This window comes from Nicotiana sylvestris, chromosome 12 (genome assembly GCF_000393655.2).
Source record: "Nicotiana sylvestris chromosome 12, ASM39365v2, whole genome shotgun sequence".
Classification (NCBI taxonomy): domain Eukaryota; kingdom Viridiplantae; phylum Streptophyta; class Magnoliopsida; order Solanales; family Solanaceae; genus Nicotiana; species Nicotiana sylvestris.
The window spans coordinates 16937496-16948737 of record NC_091068.1 but is presented as its reverse complement, the minus strand read 5'-3'; the positions used below and the strand labels follow the sequence as shown (position 1 = coordinate 16948737).

The 11242-nt window shown below is 33.5% G+C and overlaps 1 long non-coding RNA gene across 1 annotated transcript; it reads right to left on the bottom strand.

Moving 5' to 3' along the window:
- Nucleotides 1-9753: 9753 nt before the first annotated feature.
- LOC104218686 (uncharacterized) lies at nt 9754-10684 on the bottom strand. The gene is made up of 3 exons (XR_709044.1): nt 10551-10684; nt 10318-10449; nt 9754-10123 (listed from the first exon to the last, which is right to left on the bottom strand). It is a non-coding gene; the product is annotated as an uncharacterized lncRNA (long non-coding RNA).
- Between the last annotated feature and the right edge of the window lie 558 nt (nt 10685-11242).

Below are 11242 nucleotides of genomic sequence, written 5' to 3'. Positions count from 1 at the left end.
AACGCACAATTAAGTAATAATTAAGCATAAAATTGTATATTTGGACATTAAATGCTAAAAATGCAAACGATGCCTATTTTTGTAATTTTTATTTTTTTGTAAAACAAATTTAATTACTAACAATTGTAGAATTAAATCCTACATGCAAAATGCGACATATTTTTATATTTTTATTAATTTAACAAATAAACATGCACAGACAAATACAAATAATTATTCAAAATATCACAAAATTGCACACCAAAGAAAAATCATTTTATTTTTTTGATTTTTTGAGAGTAATTCTCATATTGGGCAAAAATCACGTGCTTATAGGGTGATTGTGGATCGGCTGACCAAGTCCGCTCATTTCATTCTTGTGTGTACTACTTATTCTTTGGAGCGGTTGGTGGAGATTTATATCCGGGAGACTGTTCGTCTGCTTGGTATTCCAGTGTCCATCATTTCAGATAGAGGTACTCAATTTACATTACAGATCTGGAGGGTCGTTCAGTATGAGTTGGGTATTGGGGTGGAGTTGAGTACATCATTTCACCCTCAGACGGGCAGACAGTCCGAGCGCACTATTCAGATTCTTGAAGATATGCTCCGTACGTGTATGATTGAGTTTAGAGGGTCTTGGGATCAGTTCTTACCATTGGCGAAGTTTGCTTACAACAACAGCTATCAGTCCAGCATTCAGATGGCACCGTATGAGGCTTTATCTGGTAGACGGTGTAGATCCCCGGTGGGTTGGTTTGAGCCGGATGAGGCAAGATTATTAGGCACAGACTTAGTTTAGGATGCCTTGGAGAAGGTTAAGGTGATTCAGGATAGACTCCGCACAGCCCAGTCCAGATAGAAGAGTTACGTGGATCGGAAGGTTTGTGATGTTTCCTATATGGTTGGAGATAAGGTTCTGCTTCGGGTTTCGCCTATGAAGGGCGTTATGAGATTTGAAAAGAAAGGGAAGTTGGGTCCGAGGTTTATTGGCCCTTTTGAGATATTGAAGCATGTTGGGGAGGTTACTTATGAGCTTGCCTTACCTCCCAGCTTGGCAGGAGTTCATCCGGTATTTCATGTTTCGATGCTCCGGAGGTATCACGGTGATCCGTCGCACGTGTTGAATTTCAGGTCAGTCCTGTTGGACAATGATCTATCTTATGTTAAGGAGCCAGTGGCAATATTAGACAGGCAGGTTAGAAAGTTGAGGTCAAAGAACATTGCTTCGGAAAAGGTTCATTAGCGGGGCCAGCCGGTCGAGGAGGCGACCTGGGAGACCGAGCAGAATATTCGCAGTCGTTACCCTCATCTTTTCACTACTTCAGGTATGTCTTTATGCTCGTTCGAGGACGAACGAATGCTTATGCATATGAGGATGTGACGACCCGATCGGTCGTCTTAAGAATTAACGCCCCGATCCCCTATTAATTTCTTTCCCCGAGTTTATTTCTCCTATTTTGATTTGCCGGGACGCTCGGTTTTGAGTTTCGGAGAGTTTTGGGACACCTAGTCCCTAAATGAGAGCTTAAGTGTTGAAAAGTTGACCGTAGTTGGAATAGTGTGAATACAGCCTCGGAATGGAAATACGATGGTTCTGTTAGCTCCGTTGGGTGATTTTGGGCTTAGGAGCGTGTTCAGATTGTGTTTTAGAGGTTTGTAGCTAATTTAGTCTTGAAATGCCGAAAGTTGAAATTTTGAAGTTTCCGGTTCGATAGTGAGATTTTGATTCGAGGGTCAAAATGGAATTCCTGAAGTTGGAGTAGCTCCGTAGTGTTTAATGCGACGTGTGTGCAAAATTTCAGGTCATTCGGACGAGGTTTGATAAACTTTTTGATCGAAAGCGTATTTTTAGAGATTTTGGAATTCTTTGGCTTGAATCCAATGAAAAATAGGTGTTATGATGTTATTTTTAGCGTTCTAAATGTTGGAACAAGTTTGAATGATGTTTTAGGATTGGTTTAAAGGTTTGGTTGAGGTCTCGAGGGCTTCGGGTGTGTTTCGGATGGTCAATCGGACCATTTCAAATTGTGAAAAAACTGCAGAAAACTATTGTTGGGTGTTGCAGAAAAATGACCTCCGCGTTCGCGAGTAGGCCCTCGCGTTCGCGAAGGTTAGCAGGTGAGGCTGAGGATTTAGCCTTCGCGTTCGCGAAGGGGCTGGGGTCTTTTGCATCGCGTTCGCATAGAGGAAAGTTGGGTGGCTGGGTTGAGGTTGATTTGTCCTTCGCGTTCGCGGAGGGGACGTCGCGTTCGCTTTGAGTATGAGAGCTAAGCTTTCGCGTTCATAAGCTGTCTGTCGCGATCGCGATGAAGGAATTTTAGTCAAAGTAAATTTGTGCTTCGCGAACGCGAGGCGTTGATCGCGTTCACGAAGAAGGATTTGATGTCTGGGCTGAATGTTTAAATAGTCATTTGGTCCGCGATTTTGGGGTTATCTTCCACCATTTTTGAGCGATTTTGGAGCTTTTTGAAGAGGATTGAAGAGGGATTCAAGGGTAATCACTTGGAGGTAATATTTTTGACTTCATAACTCGTTTATATGTGATTAAGAACCTAATTGGTGGTGAGAAATTTGGGGAAAATGAGTAATTAGGACTTGAGATTAAGAGAACTTAACATGGGTATTTGAGGGGCCAATTGAACTCCGATTTCAGTATTATTATTATGTATTGACTCGTGAGGGTACGAGGTTTCTGAAAATGTAAATTTTACCCGATTTCGAGATGTGGGCCCGAGGGGCATTTTGGTCATTTTACCTAATTTCGCGTATTAGCTTAGAATTTCTTTGTATAATCAGTTACTTGAAGTGTTATTTATATTATGCAATTGAATTAAATAGATTTGGGTCATTTGGAGTCGGGTACTCGTGGCAAGAGCATGATTTTGGGTTGATTTTGAGCCGGTTCGAGGTAAGTGGCTTGTCTAACCTTGTGTGTGTGGGGGGGGACCTTCCCCTTAGGATTGATATATTTGATAATTGAAATGTCTTGTGCGTGAGGTGATGAGTGCGTACTTGTGCTAATTGTTGGAAATCCGATTTTCGTTAAGTAATCAATAGTATGTTTCCTTTCCTATTTTTATTACTTGCACTATTAAGCCTGTTATTAGCTTAGGAAAGCATGTATAAGTGACTTAATTGCTTTATCTGCTCAACCTGCAGTACCTGAATTCTATGCAGCATGCTAGGCTAGAATCACTTGTTGCCTTAATATGAAATTTTGTCATTTCTGTATATTTTCCTGTTGCTGCTGTGTGTTTATTTTGGGACTACAGATGTGGGATTCTGGTAGCTCCCCCTTGTCTGTTTATTTTGGGACTAAGGATGTAGGATTCCGGTAGCTCCCCTTGTCTGTTTATTTTGGGACTACGGATGTGAAATTCCGGTAGATCCCCCTGCACAGTTATATGAAACTACGGGACTGCACCCGACAGATTCCCCCAGTACTGAGTATTTATATTTGGGACTACAGATAAGGATTTCGGTAGATCCCCGTGCACTGATACTTGGACTATGAGACGGGATCCCGGGAGATCCTTCGAATATATATATATGGACTATGGGACGGTATCCCGGGAGATCTACTGGATAGATGTAATTGGGACTACATGACGGTATCCTAGAAGGTACCCCGATTGTTATCTTTGTGTTGAGTTGTATTTCCTTTCCGTGATTATTTTGCCTCTTTTCTAGTTGTGTTGCTCTTTCTATTCTATGTTATTTCTTACTGTTGCACTTAATTATTCTGCCTTATTCTACACTGTTATACCTTATATTTTATTTAACCTCAGTAGGGCCCTGACCTTCCTTGTCACTACCCGACCGAGGTTAGGATTGGCACTTACTGAGTACCGTTGTGGTGTACTCATGCCCCTTCTACGTATGTTTTTCATGTGCAGATCCAGGTACTTTCACTCATCCTTGAGGTGAGGTGCTTCTGTAGAGACTTTGAGGTATATCTGCCGCGTCTGCAGACCGAGGAGTCCCTTTCTATCTTTCTGTAATAGTATAGCCTTTCAGTATTCTGTTCTTGTTAGACATTTCTGGAGTTGGAGCTTCTTATGTATCTCTTAGCTTGTGATTCATGGGTTTTCGGGTTTTTGGAAAATGTATTGGTTTCAAGAGTTAATATTGTGTATGCCGAGCAGCACTTTTAAACATTGGTTTATCACTCTTCATTCTGTTTTAATTTGTTTTTATTCCGCACTTTGGTTATCTTCCGCAATTTAGGCTTACCTAGTCGTAGAGGACTAGGTGCCATCATGAGGGTTTACGGAGGGCGAATCGGGGTTGTGACATAAATAAAGTTAACTGAAATAATAACCTTGTAATAATGGTAGCTCATTCAAATCCAGTAGATGATGATCTGTATGCATATGTGAAGCCGACAAACCATATTGCAAATTTTGTTCTTGTTGTGAAATTGAACATTGTGGCTCCGACTGAGATGATAAAATGTGCCACAACTCTTTTGATAGAAGACATTTACAGAAAAGAATATCCGAAGCGTGAAAACAGTTATCTATGCATTTGGTAGATTGTTGTAACAACCGATGGCTAATAGCAATTACTTCCTAGAATATGATCAAAGAAGAAACAAAATGTAAACTCAATGCCAAAAATAAGAACACTATTACTCTCTAATTATTGTATAAAAAGTTCTAATTAATAAAGTTAAGTAATGACGACAACTTCAAGACATCACATCCTGTGAAAATGCTAGTTTAGTTAAAAAAAATCAAATACCACAACATATATCACTCCTGCAACCAACTTTAATAAAATTTTGCTTTTTTGAACTCAATTATATATAAATCTTTAATTAATAAAGTTAAGCAATGACCACAACTTCAAGACATCACATTCTGTGAATTTGCTAGTTTAGTTAAAAAATTTAAATACCACAACATATATCACTTCTGCAACCAACTTTAATAAAATTTAAAAATAAAATTTTGCATCACAAATCAAAGCTTAAGTTGCAGACATACAAAGTAACTTCACTAATAATCTCAAGCACATTTAACATATGTATGTTAAGTAGACTTAGAAACATAATCTGAACTTTTGGGCATAATAAACAGGCAGTTACAAAGCCAAATCAGGTTAAAAGGGTATATTTAATTTACGCCAAAGAAGAAAGACAGAGGACAATTGCAATGGATTAAAAAGACTGCATAACAATCAAATTTATCTGTTTTCAAAAGTCATGATCAGTTTTAATTGTTTGTAATTTTAAGGACAATAGTATATGATTTTATAGTGCAAATCTGTATATAGTGATAAAAGTTTATACCATTCTTACGCAAGGAATATTTAGCCCCTTTCTGCTTCCGTATGTACATTCAATTTTTTCATGTGAGTTTCTTCTGTTTTTCCGTGTCAAATTGCCTAGAAACTGATTTTGGTGTGAGAAGTTGTAGAGCCTTTTAAGAAAAGATATCAGTACTGTAAAAGTAACTGATTTTAGAATTGATTTGACAAAAATTTGAAATCATGTTACTGGAATCCAGGGCAGAAGAGTTCGTAGGTAAGGAGTTAAAATCGTGGTGAGATATCGTCGCGTTGAAGTGCCGAATTTGAAAGATGAAATATTTAGGGCAAATAGGCGAAAATAGCGTTCCCAATTGCCGTTCTTTAAGGTTTCAAAATGTAGAGGCGATTTTTTTTAGAAAAGGTAGAAACTACTTTTTTTTTTAATATAGAATACCTAATTAATTGTTAGTTTCTTTAAAAAAAATGTATATACTAATTTGTTTTTAAGTATAGAATACGTAACATAGGAATAACGTTTTCTTTTTAAAAAATATAAAAACTATTTTTTTTAAATATAGAATACTTACTTAGTTGTTTTCAAATTCAAAATTTAAAAAGAGAAACTAATTTTACCTAAAATAATTAATTTGTCCTAAAGTCTCAAGTGACTTATTATTATGATGTCATTTGGATTAATGAGGATGCTTCTTCCTCTCTTTTTAATTATAAATAGAAGATTTGACAAAAATTTGAAATCATGTTACTGGAATCCAAGACAGAAGAGTTCGTGGGTAAGGAGTTAAAATCATGGTGAGACGTCGTGGCATTGAAGTGCCGAATTTGAAGGATGAAATTTTTAGGGCAAATAGGCGAAAATAGCGTTCCCAATTGCCGTTCTTTAAGGTTTCAAAATGTAGGGGCGATTTCTTTTAGAAAAGGTAGAAACTACTCTTTTTTTATATAGAATACCTAATTAATTGTCCTTTTCTATAAGAAAAATGCATATACTAATTTTTTTAAGTATATAATACGTAACATAGGAATGACGTTTTCTTTTTAAAAAATATAGAAACTACTTTTTAAAAACAAAATATAGAATACCTACTTAATTGTTTTCAAATTTCAAATTTAAAAAGAGAAACTAATTTTATCTAAAATAACTAATTTGTCCTAAAGTGCCAAGTGGCTTATTATGATGATGTCATTTGGCTTAATGAGGATGCTTCTTCCTCTCTTTTTAATTATATCATTCTTACGCGAGGAATATTCAGCCCCTTTCTGCTTCCGTATGCATATTCAATTTTTTCCTGTGAGTTTCTTCTGTTTTTCCGTGTCAAATTGTCTATAAATTGAATTTGGTGTGAGAAGTTGTACAACCATTTGAAGAAGAGATATCAGTACTGTAAAAGTAACTGATTTTAGAATTGATTTGACAAAAATTTGAAATCATGTTACTGAAATCCAGGCAGAAGAGTTCGTGGGTAAGGAGTTAAAATCGTGGTGAGACATCGTGGTATTGAAGTGACGAATTTGAAGGATGAATTTTTTAGGGCAAATATGCGAAAATAGCGTTCCTAATTGCCGTTCTTTAAGGTTTCAAAATGTAGAGGCGATTTCTTTTAGAAAAGGTAGAAACTACTCTCTTTTTTTTTTATATAGAATACCTAATTAATTGTTCGTTTCTTTAAAAAAAATGTAGATACTAATTTTTTTAAGTATAGAATACGTAACATAGGAATGATGTTTTCTTTTTAAAAAATATAGAAACTACTTTAAAAAAAAATATAGAATACCTACTTAATTGTTTTCAAATTCAAAATTTAAAAAGAGAAACTAATTTTACCTAAAATAAATAATTTGTCCTAAAGTGCCAAGTGGCTTATTATGATGATGCCATTTGGATTAATGAGAATGCTTCTTTGTTTCTTTTTAATTATAGATAGAAGATTTGACAAAAAATTAAAATCATGTTACTGGAATCCAAGGCAGAAGAGTTCATGGGTAAGGAGTTAAACTCATGGTGAGACATCGTGGCATTGAAGTGCCGAATTTGAAGGATGAAATTTTTACGGCAAATAGGCGAAAATAGAGTTCTCAATTGCCGTTCTTTAAGGTTTCAAAATGTAGAGGCGATTTTTTTTAGAAAAAGGTAGAAACTACTCTTTTTTATATATATAGAATACCTAATTAATTATTCTTTTCTTTAAAAAAATGTAGATACTAATTTTTTTTAAGATAGAAACTACTTTTTTTTAAAAATAATATAGAATACCTACTTAATTGTTATTAAATTTAAAAAGAGAAACTAATTTTACCTAAAATAACTAATTTGTTATAAAGTGCCAAGTGGCTTATTATGACGATGTCATTTGGCTTAATGAGGATGCTTGTTCCTCTCTTTTTAATTATAGATAGATTTTTTTAAAAACTACAAGAAAACTACCGCACATAAATGAAACGACGCTTACAAAGAGGGGAAAAAAAAGAGTGTTTCCAAAGAGATGCCAAACTTTGGGTCGCTTCGATTCTCTTTTTGTGGGTTTGTTTTTTCCAAATGTTTTTTTTTTTAATCAGGGCTTCTTTTTTCAAATTTAATATTTTTTTCTCTTTGTTCTTGAATCTTGACGTGAGATTTTATTCTAATTTGTTGGTTTCCAACACAAGCGAAGTGAAAGCAAAAAATAAAAATAAAAAAAAATTACAAAAACTAAATACAGGGAAGAAGCAGATGAGGTTTCACATCCTGAAAATATGTCGTTTGCCGGAGAAATTATTGTGTAATTATAGCTCAGGTAACCACAAATTCAATTTTGTGTTTTAATCATATATTTAATTAGACGTCTTTTGCTAGATTTTATTATGTCTACCTATATAAATATTAGATTCTAAGGAAAAATATTGGAGCAAGCAAACTTAATCCTTAAAGGAGCTTCTGTTTACCGGCCAAGCATCTATCAAGGAATCTGTTGGGAGGAATAAATATATGAGCGATACTATTAGTATGAATTTACATGTTTTCAACTTAACTATTGGGTCACATGGTACATAAAATTGAGGGCAGGTATGCACTTTCTAGGAGAAAGGAACTAACTAGAAAGTATTTAATCATAGCTCAGGTAACCCCAAATTTAATTTTGTGTTTTAATCATATATTTTGATCCCTCCATTTCTCATAAATATTAAGTAAAGAGAAAATTTAATCACCTTAGTTAAGTCTAGAAGTTTACTTTTGCTATATTTTGGTGTACTAAGAAAATAAAATATGATGTAAATGCTATATTTAATTTCCTAAATACATTACATGAATGGTAGTTTACTCACTTTTGTAAATACATACAAGCTTCTTCCAAATGAATGATGCATTGCCATGTAAACAGTGGTACTTATTTTGTTTTAATAACTAACTTAATCCTTAATTTTTTTCCATCTTCTAATTTTCTTATTGTGAAATTCATTTTTCAATACATTGCTGATTGATTCAATAATATGTCAAAGCATATCTCATCAAGTGTTGTTTTTACTTCTTTTTTCATATGTTTAAAGTATTATATGCTATTGTACTTTGTTAGGTTCATAATATAAAAATATTGTGATGATCCAATTTAGTAGATATATCTATAATTTGGTAGTGCTTTTACTATTGCTGCAGTACTCTAGATGCTTATTTTAACAGGTGAATACTCGCTTGGTGAAACTTTTTAATTCACCATGGTAATGAGGAAGTCACATCCGTGCTCCACCATTCTAAGCTATCATATTTTTTGTAGAGATGAAACATTAATATGAACCAACGAGGACTAGATGTGTCAAGGTTACGTTTTAGCGTGGCTCATGTTAAAAGATTAATATATAGTGAAACTTTTATGTACTTCTATGCTCACCCCAAGAAGTATACTTTTAAGACGGAGAGAATTTTTCCTAACAAAATATCAGCATTGTTTCTTATATTGGGTAACAACATAATTGATTGTCTGATGTTAATAGCCCAACAGTTGAGAGATGCAATTGTATTTGATGTCAAGGAATTGTTGGTTGAAATAGAGTTGGTTCACATTTTTAATTTGGAGAATCCCTTGGAATTCCTTTTTGGCCTCTGTACTTACAAAATTTGTCGAACATTAGTGCATTATTGAAAAAATATATATTTTAACATGAGTGCATTATTGTTTTTTAAAAAATTATTTCTTCCCAATTCCCTCCGGTTCTGGGAGTTCGATAGACAAACTGTTCTTAGTACTAGAAATTATATTACTTAGAATAGAGAAGAAATAATAAGGGCATATACATAAGGTGCTGGTTGCATGGAGTATTCGATTGTAAAAAAATTGACGTCACGACATGGTAAATTGAACAATTAACTCTTTATAATTTATGTAACCGTGTGATACATGATTAGGTGTACACGTGCAATGCACATGCCTAGAAACTACTAATATATATATATATATATATATTAAAAGTGGAAAGCCCCAAACTAAAAAGTTAAATTACCAATATACCCTTTTAACAATAATTAAATAAATATCTACAGAAATATTAATTAATATTGTGCCTTTTCTAAAAAGTTGTGACCCTTCATTGTTAACCACCAACTTTTAAACTAAAGACACAATTTTCCTATACATTCCCGTGAATTTTAACAAGATAAATATGGGTGTGCCATGAACAAGTTTCCTCCCATTTTTATGTGCTTTCATTTCTGAATTTGAATGCACTCAATTTATGTAGCGGTGAAGTGCCAAATATCTTTATTCAAAATCGGATGGATCGAGGTATTCTACGTCGTAGCTAAAGATGTTGCCACTGGATTATCAACGATAAAGTAATTTCACTCTTTGCATCGAGACTGATCTTTGATCTGCTTGCATTTAACAGATTAAAATGCACCCTGCAAATTCAAAAGAAACAAAAATTAGCACTAAAGAATGAGGGAACCATTAATACAAATATGCAAGTTTGATTTGTAAAAATACAAAATGAAAGTTCAAAGAGAGAAAAATTATGTCTAGATACTTCTATTACAAGAATTTTTAGCATATAACAAGAGGAAAAAATTCAAAGCAACAAGATAAAAAAACAAACCTGAATACTTTTCTATAAACTTTTGAAAGGATTTTCATCTAATTTATATTTGTAATGTCTTTTCGACGAACTGTGGCTCCTCCCAACATTAAATTATAATCTTGAAGGTTCCACTCAATACCTATCACAATACTGCACCATATCTATCAAATTATTATAATATAAATCTAAAATTTCAAATCAAGTAGGTGTATGGGATTGAAAAATTCTAAAATGTAAATGCATAAACATACCTGGAAAGAGAGAAGGCGCCGGACTATCTAGCCAATGATTTCGTTGGTTTGAGAGAAATTGTTGTTGAAGAAGACAATGGGAAAATGAAAGAAATGGGGAGGCGGCTGGGAAGGGGATGAAATGGGAATTATTAGGTTGGGGATTTTGGTTTGGGCCAATTGGCCTTTATGTTTCTTTTCTTTTTGTTAATATATTATTTACTCCCTTTTATTTCTTATTTAATATAAATATCATAAATGAGAGAAATGTAAGTACTAACAAATATAAGTAAGTAAGAAAATTATCTAGTAAAAATGCAAAGGATTAAATACATAATTTACACTAAGTAAAATACATGAAATAAAGATATTCTATAATATACTATATTCTTTACAATTTTTTTCATCCTATACGATATTGTTAGTTTTGTTATTTACTCTTGTTTCAATTATATTAACTTCTTTATTTTAGTGTTTAATTAGAGTATGATAGTTATTAAATTATTAAAATAGTATTAGATCATTAAATATACAACTTTTCTATTTATCTAACTTTAGTGTAATTAGATCAATGTACATAAATACAAATATATTGTCTAAATTTGATATTGCTTATTCAAATCTAATGAAAATTAATTACATGTTTATTAAAATTGTATAGAAAATTACAAGTATAATTTATTTAATATGAATTATAATATACTCCACTAATT